The following is a 24,922-nucleotide window of genomic DNA, read 5'->3' as shown; positions in this document are numbered from 1 at the left end:
ATAGGCAAGAATATATCTCACAAGAGGAAGAAAACAGAATTAATATGGCTATTTATCAAAGTAAGGATAATTAAATGTTTATCAGTCATTATCATATTATGAAATGAAATATTTTCATAAAAGACCATGGTTTGGATGTATTTAAGATATTTCTTTCTGTTAATTTACGCCATATAGAGAACCATACTTATGAGTTTCAGATCTCAGTATCTCTTTAAAAATATTTTTGTTCTCAAGAGAGCATTTATATTAGCTAACTAATGTGTTATGTCTGACATCATTAACTTGACAAAAATGTCTATATTATTTCATAAATTTTTAGAAAATAGGCATCTAAGAAGCTAAGAAAACATAGGAATTGTTGGAGTTGTATTCTTTTAATCTAGAGAAAGTATATTGAGGATTATATATATATTATATATTATGTATTATATAATAATAATTATAATTGAGGATTGATCATATTTTTTATTCTAAAGAGTCATACATGCCTGGAAATGGTGGGTAACTTTAAGGTCATAGTTAGATGTTTATAAGAATTAGAGGCACACAAATAGGTGGATGCCCCTCAAGCTTTGTACAATGGCAATGTCTAGATGATTCAGAGGTGATTGTTCAGAGTCTTATGAGCTTTTAAGTATATGCAAGGCTGTCTCAGAAATGATCCCATAAAGGATGAGCGCTAGGTTTGATTGAACATCTTCAGGGACCATTGTTCTCAAATCGTTGACTAGAGAAGTTGAGCCAATTGTTAGCCTATTAAGGAGGTTCAGTCTACAGAGTAGTAGTCATTCAAAACAAGATATTTAATAAACTGTGATTAGAAAACTTTAATGCCAATATGAACTTTAATACCACTATGAATTTGTATACATTCCCCCTGCTTCAAAAGGAGAAAAGAAGGCTTTTGAAATCTAATAAACTCCTTTATAATTTAATATGCCACTAATATTGTAAAATTGATTTTATAAAAAGAGTAAGCAGGGTACATATACATTCACTGCAACTGTATGCATAACTTTATGAAGTACTTGCGAATTACTCAATTGATTCTCCCTTGTCTGTAGAGATTTATTTAGCAAGATAGTTATTTTATGTCATTAAATTACAACTATCTAAATCAAGAAATAACTGTGTAAAATTTTCAACTAGCCCCTAGATGTGAATCAAATTTTACCATTCTCCCTAATGTATGGCTTTTATTTTCCTCTATTCTTTGTTCATCCAGGATATCATATTGCAAGTGTGCTTGTGGTTCTATCATATTTTTTTTTTACCATGAAACTTTTCCCTTGGACTTCCCTTGTCTTATCATAAATGAGACATTTGAAAATGTACCAGGTTGTTTCTTTGTAATATCTCATCAATTTTACTTAGTATGATTTTTCCATATTATTATTTTCAGGTTATACTTTTTAACAGAAGCAACCTTTTATGAAGCACATTTTGGAAAGAGCAGTGATAATATAAACTTATACATGCAATTTTGAGAAAAATGTTTCTAAATGACTGCTATTCCTTGTTTTCATAGTGGTAAAATAGTGGTCAATGATATATTGAAAAGAAAATTTGGAAACTTTCTTGCCTTTTATCTTTCCAAGTAGTTGAGTTTTGTGCCCTTTAAATTACATAATTTTTCTGCGTAATTTCCTTTTTGAATGAATATTTCCACAATTACACATGGAGAAAGCAATATACGGTTACAAATTCCAACATGGTACTTTAGTGAGTGGATCCTCTTAAAATTTTTAAATTGTACCATATCCCCAAGAATGTGATTCAGCACAACAAATGCCTGAAAAGATGTAAAGATTAGACTTTGTGCTGTGACAAAGTTTGATCTGGCTACAATATTGCTAGGCAGTGTTATTTTTAGTAGATATTTACCACTACAAAAACAACAGAGTGCAGGAATCAAACACATTGATTATGGATTCAAATTGAAGGACTGGGGAAGAAACCTAGATCTTTGACTTTTGTCTTTGGAATACCCTGGATCTCTCCAATGTTCTGCCTATCTAAGCAAGATTGCAATGTCACTAAATCATGCAATTATAGAAGACTAAATGGAATAATAGAATCAGATCCCTTACTGTAGCTCTGGAAATTTAGCCCTCACTTACATCTGTAATCTAATTGTCAATGACATTATTTAAATTCATTTTTGTGGTCTTGATCAAGTGCTTTAATTTCTCTTCATCTCCAGCCTCTATTTTGATGTGGAAGCAATAATAATACCATCTTGACAATGTCATTCAGTGTCTTTGTAACCATTCGCATATATTTATTGTCTTTCTTATTGTTTTCATTAAGATCATTAATAAGCTACCATGTTTCACATTAATATCCCCTTTCTAGAAAAGCAACTTTTATAAGAATTGATAATTACTAAAATGCTATTTAAAACTGAAGAAAGTATTAAGTCAAATGCTGCTGAGGAGTATTTGCTTTCTGTCCAGAATGCAATTGCCAAAGACCTTTGTTTTCTATGAATATCAGTACTTCACAGAAACCTTCAGATCTTTCTTACCATTTCCACAGGAATGCTATAATTTTGTAAGTTATAGGAATATATTGATATTTTGAATTTATATTAAACAATATAATAAATTCTTTCAAATGAAGTTCAAAGGTCTCTTTGTGTGTATTCACTGTGTAGACCTTAAGCAATTTATTGGTAATTTGACTAATCAGAATTTCACCTTTTTTTTTACTATCTGAGATTAATAATGGCTTAATTCAATTCCTTAACTTTCAAATAAAAATTTTCTGTTATTTTCATTGTAACTTTGGATATATAGTGTTCACATACCTCATCTAGTTAACAGGGGCATAAAGTTTTTGTTTCGGTTTGTATGGAAATCCATTTTTGTCGTATATCTCTCTACATTTCTTTAAATGTTTTTGTGTTCACATCAAGGCTAAAATTGAAAGTCAATAGAAATTATTATTCTTTGGCATTTTCTGTGTGTGTAACATTAGGCTCCTGAAACCCAGGATTAATCTAATATTGACTTCTGCCCTTCATTTTAATGCAATACTTCCTTTAATATATATACACACACACATATGTGTGTGTGTGTGTGTGTGTGTGTGTGTGTGTGTGTGTGTAATTTGTTACCCATGAAAGCAGAAAATTCCACTTCTTGAGAAGCTCAAATTGTTAGGAAGGCTACTTTTTAGTTATAGAATAGGATGATGACTACATTATATTTTAGAATATTATAAACATGGTTTCTGTATCACATGAAAGTAAAATTTAATAACAAAAAAAATAACTGAGAGGTAGTAAGTTTGGTAGAGTGCACACAACACAACCATGAAAACCTGAATTGAGCTACCTGCCATCCACGTAAAGAGCCAGGTGAAGCAAGATGGACTCCTGGAACTTACTGGCTAATTAGTCCTCACCACTCTGTGAGCTCTTGGATCAGTAAGAGTTTATATCTCAAGCATAAGATGAAGAGTGATAAAGACACTCAATACCAACCTTCATCTCCTACTTGGATATGCTGATGTATGCATACCTGCCCATCCATGTAGACATACAAATATACATATACACACATACACCTAACACATGTGCAAATAAAAATTATGAAAATAACAAACTGAAAATTGTAATTACAAAAGTATAGCCCAAGATTATAAATTATTAATCATAGAAGACACAAGTTCCTTCAAAATAATAAAAATTCCTTGTTTTCTAGGTATTGTCCAATTTTATCCTCCACTAAATAGTACCAATTAGGATATGTCACTTTGGGTTGAATTGGTAGCAGTCAGCTTTAGTTTCATGAAGTAGAGTGAACCTTGAAATGGTTAATGAAAGTAGGCAAAGCACCAGAATGCAGGACACATTTTTTTAGATGAGTTCAAAAGTTGGAAGGAAACAATTAAGTATTATGGAAGGCTCCAACTTATGTGATGATATAAACCATTGACCTGCACAATTTTGGTTGTCAAGATGGCTTAACAGGTAAAAATGTACTTGTAGGCAAGCTTAAAGACCTGAGTTAGATGTCTGGAACCCACATGGTGGAAGGAGGGAATGATATCCTATGACCTCCACATTTGTGCCAACAGCATCATTCCCTTCCAAAATAAATAAATAAATGCTAATGTTCAACAGGATTATTTGAAACACATTTGTTTGTATTGTAACACTTTTAAAAAACAGGTACTCATTTTAAAAAATGTTTAAAGCTTCAAAGAAGTATTAATTTTTTATTTATTTTTCTCTTATACATTACATCTCTAATAGAGTTTCCCCTCTCTTCACATCTCCCAATTCCCCTCTCACTTCTCTCTCCTCAATATTTTTCAGTACTCCTCGATTCTCCATTTCCCTCCAAAAGGGGCAGACTTCCCAGCGATATGAGTCAGACATGGTATATCAAGTTGCAATGAGTCTAGACTTTATATATCAAGGCTGAATGAAGCAACTTAGTTGAAGGAAAGGGGTTCCTAAAGCAGGCAAAAGAGTCAGTGACACCCCCAACTCTCACGAAAATCCCAAGGGAAGAATCATAACATACATTCAGAGAACCTAGCACAGATACATTTAAGCTCTATGATCCACCCCTTCAGTCTCTGTGAGCCCCTATGAGTTTCTATAAGACATGTTCTCCTGGTTTCCTCGACCACTCTGGTTCCTACAATTCTTCTACCCCGTCATTGATGGGTTTCCTTGCTGGGAGAAAGGAGGTGGAGAGTAGCCCCACATAGCCAGACATAACTTTAGCTGGTAAGCCACAACCACACACATTACTAGAAATGGGTTAAATTAATATGTAAGAGTTAGCCAATAAGAAGTTAGAGCTAATGGACCGAGTAATGATTTAAATAAGATAGGTTCTGTGTGATTATTTTGGTTCTGGGCAGCTGGGACAAACAAGCTACCTCCTCCTACAATTCCACCAGTTCTGCCTAATGTTTGGCTTCATCTCAGCAACTGTTGCCATCAGTTTCTGGATTGGGCTAGGCACTTATCTATGAATACAGCATAGAAAATCATTAGAAATCATGTCATTGACTTTGTTTTTGCCAATTGTGTTTGGTTCTATCAGAAGATCCAGCCTCTGAATCCTGGCCACCCAGATAGTGTCAGGCATAGAATCTTTCTCCTGGGCTTCAAGTTAGCCCAGTCATTGATTGACCATTTCTTTTTTTTTAAATTGATGCTTACTGAGCTCTACATTTTTCTCAGCTTTCCCCCCTGCCTCTCCCCTCTCCTTCAACCCTCTCCCAAGGTCTCCCTGCTCCCAATTTACTTAGGAGATCTTGCCTTTTTCTATTTCTCATGTATATTAGATCTATGCATATCTCTCTTTGGGTCATCATTGTTGAATAGGTTCTCTGGGATTGTGATTTGTGAATTGGTTTTATTTGCTTTATGTTTAAAAACCACTTATATAGTCATCCTCCGGGATATTAACCTTCATCAGGCGATGAAAGGAGACAGAGACAGAGACCCACATTGGAGCACCGGACTGAAATCCCACGGTCCAAATTAGGAGCAGTAGGAGAGAGAGCACGAGCAAGGAACTCAGGACCACGAGGGGTGCACCCACACACTGAGACAATGGGGATGTTCTATCAGGAACTCAACAAGGCCAGCTGGCCTGGCTGGCCTGGCTCTGAAAAAGCCTAGGATAAAACCGGACTCGCTGAACATAGCGGACAATGAGGACTACTAAAAACTCAAGAACAATGGCACTGGGTTTTGATCCTACTGCACGTACTGGCTTTGTGGGAGCCTAGGCAGTTTGGATGCTCACCTTACTAGACCTGGAAGGAAGTGGGTGGTCCTTGGACTTCCCACAGGGCAGGGAACCCTGATTGCTCTTCGGGCTGATGAGGGAGGGGGACTTGATTGGGGGAGGGGGAGGGAAATGGGAGGCAGTGGTGGGGAGGAGGCAGAAATCTTAAATAAATGAATAAATTAATTAATTAAAAAACCCACTTATGAGTGAGCACATGTGATAACTGTCTTTCTGTGTCTGGGTTACCTCACTCAAAATGATGTTTTCTAGCTCCATCCATTTGCCTGCAAAATTCCAGATGTCATTTTTTTTGCTGTATAGTACTCCACTGTGTAAATGTACCACATTTTCCTTATCCACTCTTTGATCAAGGGGCATTTAGGTTGTTTCCAGGTTCTGGTTATGACAAACAATGCTGCTATGAGCATATTTGAGCACCTGTCCTTGTAGCACGATTGAGCATCCTTTGGACATATACCAAAAAGTGGTATTACATATAAAGGCATACCTATCAGAATTACACCTGACTTTTCATTAAAGACAATGAAAGCCAGGAACACATACCTACCTGGTGTCTCTTCTCAGGCTGAGAGAGAATGTTGAGTAGGTCTGAGAAACTGTCATTTTTATACCTAAATGGGAAGATTGCTGGGTTGGAGATTTCTCTATCCTTTCTTTTTTAGGTAGCAATGATAAATTTGATATATTTAAGGTTCCTTAGTAAGGTGATGGAAATCCTGTTAATTTTTACAACTCATGTTAAGTAATTTTAATCAGACATTTCCTCTAAGGTCTCAAGAGACTAAAATTCACACACACACACACACACACACACACACACACACACACACACACACACACAGAGTCCATGAATCAAATACCTAGTTGGCCATGAACCCAAGGTCTTAATGTATCCCCAGTCTAAAAACACACAAAGTTCCCAGGTATTTCAGAGCTCTCACCACAAAATGATGTGGATGAAGAGGATTTAGATCGTAGTCACAGTCACAGATGGGAGGCCACTTCCCAGAGAATCTGAAGGGGCATGAAGACACAAGTCAACTGGGCCAGAATGTAGGTCCTGGGAGAGATGCATGGGTTCAACTTGCCCAGGTAGGTCACCATGTGTATTACATGGCCTGAAAGGATGATAAAGAAATATAACCAGGCAATCAAAGTGTACAAGGAACTAATAGACAAAGCCCAGGAAAGGGAAAGGGGTACATATTCTCAAAATCATTATAGTGGACGCTGAGAGAGTTCTCCATTTATATCTGGATCATTCCTGTAGTTGTGGAAGTCTACAAATTTTAAAGTATCCTTAGTGTTGGCAAAATCCTTCTTCAACAGATTAGTATAGTCTTTGATGACAATTAACATGTTACATCTTGATGATAAGCAGCATGCCACAGAACAGAATGGCCCAGTGTACCTGTCTGTCCTCCATCACCAGGCTCAAGGAAGGTATCTCTGATAGCCTGCCTGTGTACCACTACTGAACACATCTCTAGGTAAGAACAAAAATGAAATTAATAAAATTAAAGCACTGTATATACACATGTGGAAATTTCATGCTGAAGCCTATTAATTTCTATGGTTAGTATTACTTTAAGTATCATGAAACAAAGAGTAGTTTACATATTTGAGGAAATGTTTATATCCTACTCAATGAGTTTTATCATGCATAATAAGTATACTCAGGTCATTCAATTCTTCTTTAAAAGCTTGGCTCAGAATGTATTCCATTCTCAGTTTCCTACCAATGAACATATTCTCATTTATCTACATAAGTACCTATCAAAGTGTGCAACCAAATTTAAATGTGAAACCTCAAATGGACTCTCTGGAACAAAGCCATTATTGCTTCTTCACTTCCAGAGATCTATAATTCTATATAGAACTTCTTGTTCAGTTCATAATCACTTTTTTGATCATATCATAATAATATGCATATATATTTAGATATGTGATGTGAATGTCATGAGATTCACAGAAATTATATATTTAAATAATTTTGCCTCAAAGTTATGACCTTGAATGTTTCATTATTGTATTTCGTTGTCTTTGTTCTAAGCTAAAGTTCCACATATTCAAACAATTTAACTTTTGCATTCTATTTACTCATGTGTTTACTATCTACTTTACTTCCAATGCAAATCATCAGGAAATCTAGTTTTTGATATATATTAAGAAGATAATAAATAGATAAAATACAAAATTATGATGTTTTACCAGTTTATTTGATCCAACGATGTGCATAGTTGTCAATATTCCACCCATTGATCATCTTAATATGAATTAGTTTCTTGGTGTTATTTTCTACTTCTATTTCTCTGTGTTGTAACAGAATTTAAAAATAAACAGGATACTTTCCTGAAATAACAATAATTTTTCTTTTCAAAATAGTGCTGACACTTAGAATATGAAATGATTATTTATATGAAGAACTAGATGACTTTTAAAAAAGAAAATAAAAGCCAAAATTTAAATCAATTTTTGTTTTGAAATACATATATTATTATTAACTACCATGGTTGAAGTTAAATCTCCTATTTAGCTATTTTAATGTGGTAGTTCAAATGAGAATTGCCTGTGCTTGACTCATATATTTGAATGATTGTTTCACAGTTGATAGAACTGTTCAAGAATGATTAGAGGGTGTATCTTTGCTTAAAGGGGTATGTCACTAGGATTGTTTTTTTGATGTTTCCAAAGCTCAAACCAGGTCCAATCTCCATCTTGTTATCTGCTGCTGGATCAGATGTAAGTTCTCAAGTACTGGTCTAGAGCCATATCTGCCTACCTGCTGCCATGATCCCAGCCATGAGGGTCATGGACTAATCCTCTCAAACTGCAAGCAAGCTGCCAATTAACTACTTTTTTTATAACTTGCCTTGGGCATGTTGTCTCTTAACAGCAATAGAACACTAAGGCAGTAAGTTAAACAAAACCATCAATTATTTGTTCTTCTTTTGATGCTAAGCTCTTTTTAATTTTTATTTTACTCTCTTCCTTGGCTTTATAATTATAGTTCTTAGATTTAAATGGTTGCTTTTGGATGATAGTATACATGTCTTTAACATATCAGTATTCTTAAGATATAAAAAAATCTCTACTTTAAATACAGCATCAACATCTTCAAACTCTTTTCTCTCAGCCCTTATGTTTTTGCTTGTAGTATATTTTATGGCAATATAGGGTTTGAAAAACTCAGGGCATTTCTATTATCTTAGATTTAAACGTGATTATATTCTGAAGTAAGCTTTGTCATTTGAGTAAAATTTTCATTTATTTTTTATGTTTTAAAAGTGAATTTTCATATCCATCCCTATTTTCTCTGCTCCAGTTCTCCCCACAGACTCCTATTACCATTCTTTTCCAACTTCATATACTTGCTCTTTTATTTTGAACACTCTGAGTCCATTTTGTCTAGCCAGTATGTGAATGAATATAGGACTATCTATTGCAACTTGCACATACTCTCAGATGCTTCTTTCTTGAAAACTGGTTCTCCCTCCACCAGCAACATCCAATTAGCCGTAGCTCCTCAGATAAGAACGCAACATCATAAATTCCTTACCCACCTGTGCTTGAATATTACTCGTTTGACCTGTGCAGATCTTATGCAAAGGTGTTACAGTCCCTGTGAATTTATATGTGCAACACGTTTCTCATGTCAAGAAAACATTACTTTTATGCAGTTACCCACTAACTCAGGCTCTTACAACCTTCCCTCCCACACTTCTGTGGTGATCCATGATCCCAAAGAGGAAGCAGTATAACATACATTATCCATTTACTACTGAGATCTCCTAAGTCTCCTTTTCTCTGCACAGTGACTGGTTGGTTATAAGACTCTGCATGAATAGCAATCAACTGCAAAAAGAGATTTGAGAGATGAACTAATCTATGGGTATAAAGATAATAACCAGCAGGGCCATTTAGTATTATATTAATTTAGCAAATCATAGTATGTTTTCTTTTAAGATCTATGATTGACCCAGTCATGGATTCTTGGTTCAGCTAATGATCTAAGACATGCATTTTATCTTAGGGAACATGTCTTAAATCAAATCAGAAAAATTTTACTTACTCCTTTAATATTCATGATACTCATGTACCAGTTGATAATCTTCTTATACCAGATCTTATGATAGCTCACAGGATTCACAGCTATATAAGGTGGTCAATTATTATACTCTCTTGACAATATTCCATGTAATTTAGAAGATGGTGCATAGGATTGAAACTTCCAGGTTGGCACCAGCTTGATTTTTCCGTTTCTTATGATTCAATAATGTGCTGTCATAAGCAGTAGGATCATACTATAAAGTTTTATGGGGTAACCAAGATCAATGATAATATAATAAAGGCTCATAATGTTAGGAGTATATGTGACATGATTTACTAACTCCTGGAACATAATTATTTTATGCCAGACATTGGGCTTTTTTGATAATGGAAGATATATGGGAGAATAATTATTCCCATATTATAGAGCAACTACATTTAAGTTCTTTACTTTAGGATGCTTACACAGAAGTATATTTACCTGTCTTTTGTAAAGGTCTTTAGTGTTAATTATCTCTCACCAAATGTCCTCTGCTACTCTACCTTCTCACCCCTGGCACTTAACCCTTCCTAGTCCAATAATTCAGCTTTCATCCTTCATAACATTTATCATGCTACCTTATCCCTTGGCCTTTAGGCCTATGGTGACTTGAATGAGACATTTCCCCATAATCTCATATATTTGAAATTTGTTCTATGCTTGGTAGCATTATTTGGGGAGGTGATGCAGACTTGATGAAGTATAAAACTGGTGGCATTTTTACTATTTTCAAGATACTGTTCCAGTGTCATCTCACTTATATTTATTCCAATGAGAATCCTACTATTTGATTCTTTTCCTACAATGACTCCTTTTGTCTCTCGTTTATTTTAATATTTTTCTCTTTGGTCATGGCTTATACTCAATTTGTTTGTGATATGATACTTTTTTATTATTTTATGCTTCATTTACTTGGAGATTATTGAACTAAATTGATCTTTGGTGTAGCTGGGTCCTAATGGTTTCCTCCAGGGAGGGGGTGAGAAAACATGGCATCAACAACCTAGCCTGGGAGTTAGGTGAAAGGGAAGGAACAGACTTGTTCTTTAGCAATGGAGGAGGACCTTATATATTCTCCCAGAACCCAGGCATTCTGATCTCTTGACATCATGAGGTTGCCCCTCACTGGCTAGGCACAATCAGGACTTCTGACAGTGCTTGTTGCCAGAACCTCAGTCAGCATCCCTTGATTGCCTCTCATTGGCTAGGCATGATAAGGACCTCTGACTGGCCTATTGCTAGGTCCTCAAGCAGCATTTCATGATTGTCCCTCATTGACTAGGCATGATTGTATAAGACTGCTCTTTCATTTCTCCACCACCCAGACCCAAATAATCACACATAAACTATATTAATTAAAACACTGTTTGGCCTATTCAGACTTCTTATTAACTAACTCTTATATCTTAAATTAACCCATTTCTATTAATTTGTGTACTACCAAGAGGCTGTGGCTTACTGGGTAAGGTTCTGTTTTGTCATCTTTCTCCTTAAGCAAATATTATGTGGTGTCTCAATGTACCTATTATCTCTCCTCTCTCTCTCTCTCTCTCTCTATATATATATATATATATATATATATATATATATATATATTCATTCCAGCCTGACTATATTCTTCCCTGCCATAAATCAAAGCAGCTTTATTCATTAACCAATAAAAGCAACATATATACAGAAAGACATCCCACATCATCTCCATTTCCTGTCAAAATAAAAGGAGGTTTTAACTTTAATACAGTAAAATTACATATACAAAACAGGTATCAAACAATATTTTTGTGAGTATAAGTTCTTAAAATCTTTTAAATGCCACATTCTGTACGTCTTTGAAGTGTTGAAGATTATCTAACTGAAATATCTCTATATCTAGAAAAAATAACTAACATGACTACAAGTTTGACTATTATAATTACTATCTATAAATATGTAATTTTTAATCATGCATTACATTTTTTAAATGATCTGTATAAACAGAATACCCTAAAATAGTAGAAATATACATATAAAAATTTACCTTAAATTTGTATCAATAAACCAAGATCCATACCAATGCAACATATTAATATCTATATTATATCCCCTTTTAAATGAAAACAAAAATTTATAGACAATATTTGGGAAGTTGAGTGTAATTCTCTAGACTACTTCCTGCTAATTCTTGGGCAAATTATTCTTAGGGTTCATGGAGAACTTTTGGTGGGTCTTGCTCAATCAAACCACATTAGCCTAAAAGGAATCCACAGGTTCTCATCTTCTGTGGAAATAAAAGCTGAACCTCTTTCCAAAGCAACATATTCTTATACCAAAATTTTGAAGTCAACTTACCTTTATGTTGGTTTAACTTAGTTGCTCCCAGAAACAAATGTCTTTCTGTAGTCAAAATTCAAAGGAAACACAAAAATATGCATAATCCAGACTCTCTGTGTATAGTTCATCATTAGTTGTCTTATTTGTCTTTATTCCTTTAATCTACGATAGTCTGTACTGTTTTATATTACTTTTACTGTCTCTTTAAGGATTTTACTTCTTTTTATAAGTGTCTATCCTCTTTTCTTCCTCTTCCAAGGCTATATACATTTTTAAAGATACTGTGTCTCATTTTATGGTCTTTTATGTCTGAATCTGTCCTATTGTGTATCTGAAATCCTTTTCTGAAAAGGAGCATTTTAAAATGGTAAGCAGTGTAGTTAGGGCACCCCTGGATGCTGGCTCCACTACTCTTGGCCATTTAATATGGCAAAGGTAGGTTTATCACTAGTTCTGAGATTGCTGGGTGGGAGTCGTGGTCACCAACTCTAATCTGGGAAGCACCATGCAGCACATAAACCATTTCTTTCTGAGTAAAAGCTAAATCTGCTATGCAGTGTGCTGTGCAGCCTCAAAATGTCTCCATGTATGCAAAGGGGAATCGACCATGCTATCATGCCTGTGTAAGTTGAGCAGACACAGACAAGCTGCTTTTCCAGGCAGGGGTGATGAATGGCAGGCATACTCTCGGTTACTTTTCTCCTAACTCCAGTGAGAAATACAAATAGCATTGCATGATTTCCCCTCATTAGCTAGGCATGATCGGGATCTCTAGCAGTGCTAGGCAGACCCCACATTGCCTCCTAACTCAGCCTGGTAGGCCTTAATATTTTACATTTAGGCTTTGCAGATTCTGTCAACATTAGAAAATATTTTTTAAATAAATACTTTTAAATATTTTAAATGAAATATTTATTAATGTGATAAAATCAAGAAATGTTCTTATCTCCCAACTCCTTCTAAGTCTACCCTATTCCCCTGTTCCCCCAGCACTATGCTTTATTTTGAAAGATCTATCCAGTTCAATTATAATTTTGTAGTTACAGCATATGTTTGAAATCAGTGCAAATGAGATAAACTTGGGGGAAAAATGGATAATTTTAATGACAACATAGCTCAATAATTATATCATTTAATTTTCTTTTATAACTTTTGTTCATTTAGAATAATTAGAAGTAGAAATATCTTAATGAGTACATTATATAAAAACAAAGCTAATTAAATAAAAATATAACTCAAAACTTTTATTAATGGAATAATAATGAAATATCAAATTTTGAATATTGTTTTCCAGGTTTTTCAGAACATCATACTTTATAATTTAATCATAACTTATATGCATGTAGAAGATTTTTGCAAAGGAAGGAAATATTGAGTATACCAAATACAGAGCTTTTATATTATGCAGTGAATATTGTTGTCCTTTGCATTAGAGGAAGCCACTTTATCTATCTACTAAATTTAATTGATATGAATGTAACCTTGGCAAAACATACAGATCAAATGTAGTTATTGATCCTGTCTGGAAAGTATGCCAAAGACAATATTCATTATGGAGTAGACTATATGCTTTCATAATTATACATGAAATCCTCTTGTTTGAGATGACTATATTTACAAAAAAATGCCTCCGGAGCAGTTTCTTAAACTCTAGGTCATGTTACTGAGTGCATAGGTTATAAATATTTGGCCATTAGAAAGAGGTTTCTAAAAGTGTTAAGAGAAAAGTTCATAGCACTAAATGCCTACATAAAGAAGCTGGAAAAAATCTCACACTAGTGAATTAACAGAACATTTGAAACTCTAGAACAAAAAGAAGCTAACTCACCTAAGAGAACTAGATATCAGGAAATAATCAAATTGAGAGCTGAAATCAACAAAATAGAAACAAAGAAAACAGTACAAAGAACCATTGAGACAAAGAGTTGGTTCTTTGAGAAAACCAACAAAATAGACAAACCTTTATCCAACTTAACCAAAAGGCAGACAGAGAATATCCAAATTAACAAAATCAGAAATGAAAAGGGGGCATAGCCACAGACAGGAAGAAATATAGATAAGTATCAAGTCATATTTCAAAAACCTATACTCCACAAAATTGGAAAACTTAAAGGAAATGGACAACTTTCTGGAAAAATATCACTTACCAAAATTGAATCAAGACCAGATAAGCAAATTAAATAAACCTATAACTGCTGAAGAAATAGAAACAGAAATCAAAAGTCTCCCAACCAAAAATATCCCAGGACTAGATGGTTTTAGCTCAGAATTCTACAAGACTTTCAAAGAAGAACTATCACTAATACTCCTCATATTATTCCACACAATAGAAACAGAAGGAACATTGCCAAACTCTTTTTATGAGGCTACAATTACCCTGATACCCAAACTACAGAAAGACACTGCTAAGAAAGGGAATTGCAGACAATTCTCCATCATGAACATTGATACAAAATTAGTGGCAAATCAAATCCAATAACACATCAGAACCATCATCCACCATGATCAAGTTGGCTTCATCCCAGGGATGAAAATTTTCAGCATATGAAAATCTGTCAACATAATCCACCAAATAAACAAACTGACAAATAAAAACCAAATGATCAGCTCATTAGATGCCAAAAATGCTTTGGACAAAATAAAACATCCCTTCATGATAAATGTCTTGGAGAGAGCAGGGAAACAAGAAACATACTTAAACATAATAAAGGCAATATACAGCAAGCCAGAGCCAACATCAAACTAAATGAAGCAAAACTCCCAGCGATCCCACTGAAATCAGGACTAACTACAGCAATAAACACAGAATAGGAAAAGATCTTCACTAACCCCACATCAGACAGAGGTCTGATCTCCAAAATATACAAAGAACTCAAGAAATTTGTCATCAAAAGAACAAATAATCTAATAAAAAATGGAGTACAGACCTAAACACAGAACTTACAACAGAGGAATCTAAAATGGCTGAAAGACACTTAAGGAAATGTTCAACATCCTTAGTCATCAGAGAAATGCAAATCAAAACAACTCTTTAGATTCCATCTTACTCCTGTAAGAATGGACAAAATAATAATAAAAAAAAACACTGATGACAACTTACACTGGAGAGGTTTGGGGTAAAGGGAACACATCTGCAATCCTGGTGGGAATGCAAGCTGTTACAGCCCCTTTGGATATCAGTGTGGTAATTTCTTGGAAAATTAGGAAGCAACCTTTCCCAAGGCCCTGCCATACCACTTTTGGGTATATACCCAAAGGATGCTCAATCATGCCACAAGGACATGCACTCAGCTATGTTCATAGAAGCATTGATTATCATAGCCAGAACCTGGAAACCACCTAAATGCCCCTCGACCAAAGAATGGATAAGGAAAATATGGTACAAAATGAAGTACTAAACAGCAGAGAAAAATAATAACATCTTGAATTTAGCAGGAAAATGGATGGAGCTAGAAAACATCATTTTGGGTGAGGTAACTCAGACACATAATGACAATTATCACATGTACTCACTCATAAGTTGTTTTTAAACATAAAGCAAAGAAATCCATCACACAAATCAAAATCCCAGAGAATTTAGACAACAATGAAGACCCTAAGAGAGACAATCATAGATCTAACCTACATGGGAAGTAGAAAAAGACAAGAACTTCTGAGTAAATTGTGAGCATGGGGACCTTGGGGGAGGTTTGAAGGGAAGAGGAGAGGAAGGAAGGGGAACAAAGAAAAATGTAGAGCTCAATAAAATAACAGCCTGTATAGATTTTTAGGAAGATGTTTGTTAAATGCTACAGATTTTAGTGGCTCCTCAGTTTTTGACACAGAAAGTTTCCTATGTCCTTACCTGCAGTTAACTGTGGTCCTCTCTGCTCTGGACTGTCTACACACTGAATCTCTTAGTGGCATCACAACTTTCAGTTCCCATTTGTTTCCACCCATCATTTCTTTTTTTCTTTTTTTTTATTGAGAAAAGGAAAAAAAAACAAGTTTCTGCCTCCTCCCAGGCTCCCATTTCCCTCCCTCTCCTCCCACCCTTCTTCCCTTCCTCCCACCCTTCTCCCCTTCCTCCCACCCTTCTGCCCCTCCCCCCACTCCTCTCCCCCTCCCTCTCCAGTCCAAAGAGCAGTCAGGGTTCCCTGCCCTGTGGGAAGTCCTAGGTCCTCCCCCCTCCGTCCATATCTAGGAAGGTGAACATCCAAACTGGCTAGGCTCCCCCAAAGCCAGCACATTAAGCAGGATCAAAACCCCGTGCCATTGTCCTTGGCTTCTCATCATCCCTCATTGTTCGCCATGTTCACAGAGTCCGGCCCTATCCCAAGCTTTTTCAGTCACAGTCCAGCTGGCCTTGGTGAGCTCCCAATAGATCAGCTCCACTGTCTCAGTGGGTGGGTGCACCCCTCTTGGTCCCGACTTCATTGCTCATGTTCTCCCTCCTTCTGTTCCTCATTGGGAACTTGGGAGCTCAGTCCGGTGCTCCAGTGTGGGTCTCTGTCTCTATCCACCCATCACTTTTATTTTATGTTTTGGTACAGGGTCTCACTCTGCAGTCCTGCCTGGATTATAACTCACTATGTGAACCAAGCTGTCCATGAACTCTCACAGATCTACCTGCCTTTATTCCCATAATGCTGGGATCAAAGTTATACACCACCACATCCAGGCCAATAATTTTTAATAGAGACATTTGTACCATTTTACAAAAAGTAAAATTGAATTCATAGCGCATGCAATTTCCCAATTCACCTTACAGCAGAGAGGAATTTCCTATGAATTCAGCTGAAGTCTATACTTCCATGTCGTTCTGGAAGACTATTGTTTAATGAGTACAAACTTTGTATCCACCCTCAATTCGGACTCCTAACTCTGGGTCATGTTGTGCAAATGAAACATCTATTTGTAAAGTTAAAAAAAAATGTCAGAAATTTTCTCCAGTTTGCTTTTTGTACAACCTTGTGTGAAAAGATTTGGTAGTTTAACATATCAAAGAGGCAGTTTTTTGTGCATTCAGAAGAAAAGATTTGGTATAAAACTAACCCTGCCTGCACCTTTATCTCAAGCTTCCAAATAAGTGATTAAATAAATTTCTGCTATTGAAACCACCCAATAGGTGGTATTATGTTATAGTTTTCCTGGATAACTGAAACAGAAACATTGTCTACTTATTTCTAATGGGAAAATATGTTGCCATACATTTGAATTACTAGAATAAATGAAGAGCATGGCAGAATGGATCATTACATTATAGGAGTTAGCAAGCTATTGGCTTCTTGCTGACTTTAAAAACAAAGTTGTGTCAAACTATATTTGTTTCTGATTTATTTTTCAACTCAGCAATGTACCTATTCCTTGCATTAGTGTTTTTTTTCTGAAAGAAGTAAATGTCCTCTCGAAGTTCTAAATTTGAGAAATAAGACACTCTTAGGTTCATTATATTGACTCATAATTATCTGAGACACAGCAATATTTAGATAGATTAGGGTTGCTAAAAATTAAATGGACCTCCTACTGTTACCACTCTAGAGGTGATGGAATGTGAGACAATGGAGTCAATAAATGAGATGGAATAATGTCTCATCCAATAGTCAACTTTATTTGGAGCATCAGACAATTTGTTCTCTAATGGTTAAGAAGTGTCTCCTGACTAAAATGTACAATTACAAAGGCAAGCCACATGGTATATAAGCTGCATGTGACAGAAACATGTTTTTCCATATACGCATGTTAACAAATATCAAAAGCCAGTTGGAATGAATAATCTGAAATAAACTCAATATCTACTATACCTACATAAGCACAAAAACACATTCCAAGAACAATTTTGTGAATTTGAAGGAACTGAATCCACAAGAATTTTGTTTTATTTTCTTGGAGTTTTTCATGAGCACTCAGAATTCTCTTCACATGACTGTATTCTTGGTCCATGTTAAATAAATAATCTGTTTTACATATTCTTTGTTATTTATGTTAATTATAAATATTATAATGAATTAATAATGTCCATTTTTATTAGAGTTTGTCATTATTCAATAAATGTTTTTAAATATAAGGATTAGATATAACAAAGGACAGTGCTTTAAGTTTTCTTTTAATTTTAATTGACCTTGGTTTGTAAAAATCATATTAGTATTCATGAAATGCTTGATATTTATAGTATTCATTATAAGTATAGTTCAAATGGCTAAAATTCTTATTTCAATACCACAACAATTATTGTACTGTCCTTTCTAATCTAAGCAAAACTTATGTTAAGATCTCTTCATTAGTAAAATTTAACTCCACATGTACACTAATATTCACATAAACTCATCCAAAAGTCACTTAAACTTTGAGAGATTTACAAAATGATCTAAGAAAATTAAAGTTTAACTTTATAGTTACTTATTCTCCAATATACTTTGAGTAGTATTTCCTTTATTTCTATGTGATTTTTATGTTCTTAAAATAAAACAATGGATGTTTTTCTAAAGGTATCTTTATTATAAGTATCTTGAAGTGCCAAAACTAAAAATGCCCTTGGCAAATGCCACTTTTTTTTGCAGAGGAAGTAGATATTTATTTAATGGGTTATGAAGGAGTGATGGAAAAGGGAAGAAGGGGAGATGGGGGAGGAGAGAGAGAGAGAGAGAGAGAGAGAGAGAGAGAGAGAGAAAGGGTGTGGGAAAATAGAGCAGCCACGCCAGCAGCTACCTCTTTGGGAGACAGATAGTAAAGGAAGAGCCAAATGCCACTTCTTGAGTCAAGTATTCATGTCTTCCATGAAACAAACATATATTTGTGAAACAGGAAAGTAGAGAAGTTGCTAAAGAAATTAAAGTCATATAAGGAAGAATGAACTGATCTCAGCTAAAATGTGTTGTAAGTTTAGACCCTAAGAAAGGACAAAATTGTGGTACTCATGTAATTTTCATGGATTAACTATCAGTTAAGGTTGTCTGTAGGGTGATATATCCGCTTAATTTGCATACATATTTCTCATGATCCACAGACTGTAACTGTAGCCCTCAGTCAATATGTATAATGAGAATACATTCAGTTTTTCAGTCTTTAAGTGCATTGCCACATACAGGCATCTTTGTTTCCATGTATACTTTGTATTACAAACATCTTAGAGAGATTCTTCACCCAGTAACTTTTGATATTTTAAATCAGGAATTGTCTGAGTTTTGGTGTTCTATAAGGTGATGAATTATTAAATTAAATTTTTATTAAATTTTACTGTCATAAGTTGTTTTCATTGTTTCATCAAACTATTTGTGTTTTCATAGTCTTTATGAAGTCATTTATTAACATCCTTTTCAATATACATAAGAATATATATATATATATATATATATATATATATATAGTGACTATTTTGAAGTCCTTGAAGTGCTTCAGCTAAAATGCTCTACAATAGGGCTGCTGTCTTCTGCATGTGGAGTTTTGTCTTGCTTCTTCATGTTTGTGAGGGTTTTTTTATTCCCCTTATGCAGAGATCTAAGCACTTGGAAGTATAATATTTGAAGTGTTTCTTTATGCAAATATCTTTTCTTACTTTTATTGAATGGGTTTTACACTCTTTGATTGCTATTGCTCAAATCTGGGTCCTAACTCAATCTGGTAGCTCTAGGGTTCCCAATAGACTTTCATTATGGGAGTCAGTGGAGAGTCACGAAAGAATAGTGATGGGCTAAAGGAAAGGCTAAATAAAGAAAGTACTTTAAAGCCCTAATGTGATGGATATGGGCTGGAAGGAGTGGCACACGCTCCTAAACAACAGCTATACCAAGAGGAATCTGGACAGCACAGAACTGAGGAGAAGAGGGTAGACATAAGTACCCTTTCTGGGTGCCAGACAAGTGTGATGGCTGTTGCGTCCCTGCTCTTCAAATCATTTGGAAGTCATAAATGAGTGGAGACGGGCTAAAAGAAAAAAGTGGAAATGTGTGACAGGGAGTAATGAAGGAAACCTTTTCTTCACACTAGGAATCCAAGATGAATGGATATAGGCTGAGACAATGGGCTTAGCTGGTAGACAGAAGCTGGTCTAAATGCTGCATGAAGAGACCAAAACAGATGAGAAGAAAGACAATGCAGATAGGCTTCCAGGGTCACAGTCAAGTGTGCTGGATAAAACATTTGGTTTCTTTAAATACTTTGCACAATTAGAAATTAAGAGTGAATGGATAAAGAAACATTAACACAATGAGATATTACTGAGATCTTAAAAATTAGGCAACTCACAAGTAAATGGATAGAACTAGAAAAAAAGCATGATGGCGGTAACCTAGACACAAAGAGTATTTTATGGATTTGCTTATATATGATTGCTAGCTGTTAAGTCCAATAAGCATGCTACAATGTATATAATCACAGAGTCTAGGTATAGAATAAGAGACTTAGGGGTGGAAAGGATTTCCCTAGAAAGAAAATATAATAGATAGTTATGGATGGACAGAAGTAGGGGTAAACACTCCAAACCATCCAATATATTCCTCCTTGCTTGTAGGGATAAGTCCCGCCCCTTAAGGGGCGTGTTCGCCTCGGGCTAATGTCTGCCTATAAATTTGGCGAGCAAGCTCCAAGCTTGTTGCTTCTGCTTTCCTGGTCTCCGCAGGAACGGTGGTTCTGTAAGTCTATTTCTACATTAAAGCTCTATATATATTTTTACACTCTGTCTGCATTCATTTACGCCGTTACATTTTGGCGTCCAACGTCGGGCTATTTTGCCCCCGACTCAAGCGGGTAGCCCGCTAGCTAACACAGCACCCTCCCCGGTGCTGTTTTTCAGTTCGTGACTCCGGCCCCAGTGCCGAGTCCGAGACACACTCGGCGACACAGGCCCATTCTGCCTGCCTTGGCTAAGTTTTGCAGCGGAACCCCACTGCCTGAATTAGCAGAAGCTCAAGTAATTGCGGTTTTGCAACAAAAGCTGCCACAGCGTCAGATTTGGTCTGTTACAAAGTTACTTGGCCGGTTGTGGTGGCGCACGCCGGTAGGATTTGCTGAAGGAGGCAGAGGCAGGAGGATCACAAGTTTGAGGCCGGCCAGGCAGTGGTAGAGCACGCCTTTAATCCCAGCACTTGGGAAGCAGAGGCAGGCAGATCTCTGTGAGTTTGAGGCCTGCCAGGCCGTGGTAGTGCACGCCTTCAATCCCAGCACTTGGGAGGCAGAGACAGGCGGATCTCTGTGAGTTCAAGGCCAGCCTGGTCTACAAGAGCTAGTTCTAGGACAGGCTCCAAAAACACAGAGACCACCACTGGCAGGAACCGATCATTGCAGGTAAAAAAATTTTCTTTTATAAATAAAATGTCTGAACACATTACTGTTCAAGAATTTAATGATTTTTTTAATTGTACCATGTGGGAGATTTTACAAGAGGTGTCTATCACCCCACATATATGGATCCTTCTGGGATTCATAGTTTTTATTGGCACCAAATGGTTTGATAATAGAAATATGATAAAGTCTTTATGAGACGAATCCAGGATTCTTAAGGTAGAGATTGAACGCTTAAAAACAATTGAGAATGACAACAATCTTCTCAAGAATCAGTTTGAAGTTCTCCAGGCTGATAACAATCTTCTCAAGAATCAGTTTGAAGTTCTCCAGGCTGATAACAATCTTCTCAAGAATCAGGTTGAAGTTCTTCAGGCTGATGTTAAGGAGAAATTCATTACTATGGAAGAGGGAACAGCTGATCTGGACCATAAGATTCAGTCCCTTTCTGTAGGAAATGAAACATTAACTGAGAGAATCAAAACTGCTGAATGTGACAATCGGATTTTGTCTAAAGCTTATGACAGATTGACGGAAAGATTGTCAATACAAGAAGGCACGGTTTATGCCATAAAAATTATGTCCAAAGATGAGATGTTATCTCTAACGGACAAACTTCATACATTAGAATCCTCAATGAAGGCTTTGGAACATAATTCTGGACAGGAGATTCAGACATTGCAGAAGGCAATGGTGAATAGAATTGAAAAGATTGAGGAATTTCTAAATTCTGATGAAGAAGAGCAAAGGGTAGAAAGGAAAATTTTAACTACATCTGTGGGTAAGTCTCTCCGGGACAATTTCCACAAAGCTCTACCTACAGCTCTACCTGCCTTTCCCGTAATAACAACAGAGAAGGTGATTGGTTCCAAAAACCCTAGGGTCATCAAGGAGGATACATGGGAGCCTGTGCGTATGAATGATCTCAAGGAAATAAAACAGGCTGTCATGACTTTTGGGATGCAAGCCTCTTTTGTTAAAGAGATGCTAAAATCTTGGGCCACGACAAGCAGAGCAACCCCCTCGGACTGGCTCCAGCTGAGCTCTGCGGTACTCGAGAGTGGACCGCAATTGAAATGGAAATGCTTATTCAGGCAAGAGGCTAGACTCTTAGAACAGCAGGAAAAAGCGAAGGGAATTGACATTTCCCTAGATCAAATTCTAGGTGAAGGGCCCTTTTCCGATCCTCAGGAACAAGCTAATTTGGATGAAAACACACTCTCCATGTGTACTACAGCAGCCTTAAGGGCTTGGGACAGGGTACAAGACCCAGGACAGAGAATGGAATCATTTGTCAGAGTTAAACAGGGTCAGAGAGAACCCTTTAGTGACTTTTTACAAAGATTAACTAAGGCTGTACAAATAGGGATATCTGACCCAGAAGCAAGACGTATAATGATTGAGTCTTTGGCTTATGAAAATGCAAATGTGGAATGCAAAAGGATTTTGGATCCTTTAAAGCTCAGAACAGCGCCGTTGGAAGAATGGGTCTTGCATACACTCAATGTTGATACATTTGATTATGGCACTGAAGCATGGGTAGAAGAAGCAATTTCCAATGGTAAAAGGAGACACCAGAATACCAAATGTTTTAATTGTGGCAAAATGGGTCATATGAAAAGGAATTGTAGACAACGGATTTACAGAAATAATAATAATAATAATAATAACAATAATGCATCTTTCAGAAATAATAATAATAATGCAACTTCTAGAAATAACAGAAATAGGAGGACTCAGCCTTCAGGTTTATGTAGAAGATGTGGAAAGGGCAGACATTGGACGAATGAATGCAGGTCTACAAGAGATAGACAAGGCAACCTGATACAGTCGGGAAACGTGAGAGGGGGGGCCTCACAGGCCCCCATGGCAAACATGGTTCAGTCATATCCAGTTTCTGCAGAGAACGTGCCTCATCAGGACAATTAGGAAGCCCCATGCCTACTGTTACAAGCAATAATGATCAGAAAGATAAGTTACGTGTGTTTTGGCAAACTTCTATAAATGATCAAAGACCTAAACTGAGAGTGTGTGTAAATGGCATTTTTATTACTGGCCTGCTGGACACAGGTGCTGATGTAAGTATCATTACCCCAGAATCTTGGCAGCCGTGTTGGCCTCTTCAGAATGTAAATGTTCAGCTCCTGGGAATTGGAACCCTATCTCGAGTAAGGCAGAGCACGAGATGGGTTGAATGTATAGGGCCAGAGGGACAAATAGGAAAATTAAAGCCATATGTAGCCAATATCGCAATGAATTTATGGGGTCGTGACCTATTACAACAATGGAATACCGAAATTAACATTCCTGCTAAATCTAGAGCCTATATTTCTGAGAATAATATTAAAAGATATTACAAACGGAGAAAACCGGCCATCCGGGCTGTACAAGAACAAGCAATTGATGTCCCTTCAGAGATACCAACAGCCTTGCCTCTAAAATGGTTGACTGAGAAACCAATATGGACAAAGCAATGGCCTTTAGCTGAGGAAAAGTTACAGGCTTTAGAACAGCTGGTACAAGAACAATTAGATGCTGGACATATAGAAGAATCTACCAGCCCTTGGAATTCTCCTGTATTTGTGGTTAAGAAAAAAACAGGTAAATGGAGAATGGTGACAGATCTCAGGGCCATCAACAAGGTTATTCAACCTATGGGCCCTCTGCAATCTGGAATTCCTTTGCCCTCTTTATTACCAAAAGGATGGCCTCTCATAGTTATTGATTTAAAGGATTGTTTTTTCACTATACCTTTGCAAAAAGAAGATAGAGAAAAATTTGCCTTCACAGTGCCTACTTATAACAATTCTCAACCTTCGAGGAGGTACCACTGGACCATCCTCCCCCAGGGTATGTTAAATAGCCCCTCCCTGTGCCAATATTTTGTGAACCAACCATTGCAAATAATACGCAAGAAATTTCCCAAATCTATAGTATACCATTACATGGACGACATCTTGTTATCCGATTCAAACATGGATACCTTGAACAGACTGTTTGAAGAAATAAAGATACTTTTACCTAAATGGGGATTGCAAATCGCTCCTGAAAAGATTCAGAAGGGAGATTCTGTTAATTATTTAGGTTATAAAATAGGTTTGCAAAAAATTAAGACACAAAAAGCACAAATTAGGAGAGATCGCCTACGGACTCTTAATGACTTTCAAAGACTGTTAGGAGACATTTCCAGTCTACGACCAGCTATTGGAATAACACCTGATCTAATAATTCATTTGAACAAAACCTTGGATGGTGATATGGATTTAAACAGTCCCAGAGAATTAACAGCTGAAGCAGAAAAGGAACTGACAATGATTGAGGAAAAATTACAACAGGCACATGTGGACAGGGTGAATCCAGAGCTTGATTGTATTCTCGTCATACTACCATCAAAAATTTCTCCTACAGGAATTTTAATGCAGAGAGATGATATTATTTTGGAATGGATCTTTTTACCACATAAACCAAGTAAGAAACT

This window comes from Microtus oregoni, unplaced genomic scaffold (assembly GCF_018167655.1).
Source record: "Microtus oregoni isolate MIOR12 unplaced genomic scaffold, Mior012 000111F_ref0000342, whole genome shotgun sequence".
Lineage (NCBI taxonomy): Eukaryota > Metazoa > Chordata > Mammalia > Rodentia > Cricetidae > Microtus > Microtus oregoni.
The sequence above is the reverse complement of the archived record's forward strand: the minus strand, read 5'-3'. Positions refer to the sequence as shown.